The sequence below is a fragment of the Nicotiana attenuata genome, unplaced genomic scaffold (genome assembly GCF_001879085.1).
Source record: "Nicotiana attenuata strain UT unplaced genomic scaffold, NIATTr2, whole genome shotgun sequence".
NCBI classification, from domain to species: domain Eukaryota; kingdom Viridiplantae; phylum Streptophyta; class Magnoliopsida; order Solanales; family Solanaceae; genus Nicotiana; species Nicotiana attenuata.
Window position 1 is genome coordinate 179,028 of NW_017670461.1, and position 2,464 is coordinate 181,491.

The following is a 2,464-nucleotide window of genomic DNA, read 5'->3' on the forward strand; positions in this document are numbered from 1 at the left end:
TTATCACTTGAACGAATTTCTTGAACAATCTATTTCATCATTCTGATGAAGATCGTGTCTGACAAAGAACTTTGTATGAAATATATGATTCATTCAGTCTCCTTCAATTTATTCTTCTTTCAATTGAGATAAGCAAACAATCAGCGTCTCTTATTATTTAAATCTTCTCTTCAAAGAAAAGTCACACATCTTGTGAACTGATAATATGACAATTCCTCACATACAATAGATTGTTTGAAGAACGGACTCAATAAATGCCTGTATTTGCATAAACAACAAAACCTTGGCAAATATTGTTTAGAGTAAAACAAATCTATATCAAGGATTCTTTTTGCAATATAATACTAATCATATTTCAATGTCTGCATATAAGCCTTTATACTCTCAGCTGTTGGGACTATCGTCCAAACTTCATATTTTTCAAGATATGAAGTCAATTTCATGCATATTTTTATTTGGCCAATCATTTTCTGTCCGAATCCATGAAGATTTGAGCTCAAGATCCTTGTCAATATTAAATATTTGAGCGCTACATATATTAACAACAATCATCGCATGATCATGTTACACAGGTTCCATCATCGCACAATAAAGACATAACTTATCGAGATCCATTATTTTCAGTAACCTAGTAATAATCGAGCCTCTTGAGCGCCCACTGACATGAGTCTATAAAGTGTATATGTCATTCGCATATTAATGTTATCTGTTGCTCTCACAAATAAAGAAAATATACAGATCGCACTATTAACGACGCCTCTCCCGCACTATGTTTGTCGTGCACATATGACCATCTTTGACATATGCGTCCTCTCCTTCTTCAATGGTTTTATCTTTGGAAACGATTAGTCTATTACGCTTCATGCGTTCCACGACTATGTCATCACTGGGACTTTATTCTATTTGAAACATTTAACAACTGAAATATGACATTTAGCTTTGGGTCATCAAATGCGTCTGACAATATTTTGGAAATGACATCATCACTTGAAATTCAATTCACATTTTCTTGTACGAGGATCTAGGATATACTCATTAATAATTCATTCCATGTATTACTTTTTTTCGAGCTGCTCATTTTCTCCCTCTAATGTTGGGATCACCAACACAATTCCCAACTTTCTTTGGAACCCATCTTTGTGCAATGTGACAGCACAATTAAATCATATAGCACATCCATATTTCTACATGGGAATATTTGGTTCCTGACCCTAACCAATTGTGATGGGAGAATTTATCATAACTTGTTGGCTAGATGCGTACAAGTGTTGTTGTATATTAAAATAATATACCTCATACCAAATTTTGATTTGGGGGTTTTATCTCATAACCAATGGTTTAGTTTAATTGGTGGCATACAATTTCTTGCTAAACCAACTTGAATTTTAAACCAGCATATCAAGATAAATTATCATAACATATATTCTGGAACTGTGGCTCTAATAATTTGAGCATAACAACCTGCAAAAAACCAAAGGTGCAAGTGATAACAAATGTACATGTGACCATACAATAGATGTATCTATTAAAATGATATAAAGTAAACGGTCCATATGGCAGGTGACTGTGCCCATTATATATATATATATATATATATAATATATATATATATATATATATATATATATATATATATATATCACCTTTACTCTTCCAAAAATCAGATAATACAATCTCAACCCCAGCTGGTATATTATCAATTTATCATGAAGAACAAGTCATACATTGAGAATTCTCGGAAGAATCTCCTTTTATTCTTAATTTATTGTCAATGTGAATTCTCAATCATTTTCGCATCATAATTGAACCGGGATGGCCCAACCGGTCATGCCAACTGATATTGTTTCAGTAAACATTTAATTTACTATGGCATGTGATTTTATCTCATCACTTATACATCTGTAGTACAAATTAGAAGAAAAATCAGGTAACTTTCATATTTACCCGGTATATTATAGTAATATGAAGATAATCGATCTTCCTTTCATTTATAGTCTCAATATGCCAACCACTTTTGGCTATAATACATTTGAAACTCAAAAAGTTTCTTTTGAGACTTACTACCACCAATGCCATAAATAATTTTTATTTCTTCGGTAGTAACAAATTCGCTCTTCGGAGCTCTCAATAATCTTGCCACTACAAGATCTTGTGTAACAACATCCAAGTGGTGAATTTTTTCCTCCACGGAGAAAATTATCTTATTATAATAATTGTTCATGGTCAAAATCATCATAAGCAAAATCTTTTCTTGCTTTAATTTTGCCATTAATAACATTTATAATGCATGGCAAAAATTTCGGCGTACCACATGTACATGACCAATGACATATTCGTGTAACCACATAGCCAATTTCATGATCTTTCTTTCTCTCAAACCTCCCGTAGAGTGAGTTGTAATATTTATTCAACCATGCATAAATAAATTCTTGTGATAATTTGTATCACAATATATATATGTTTT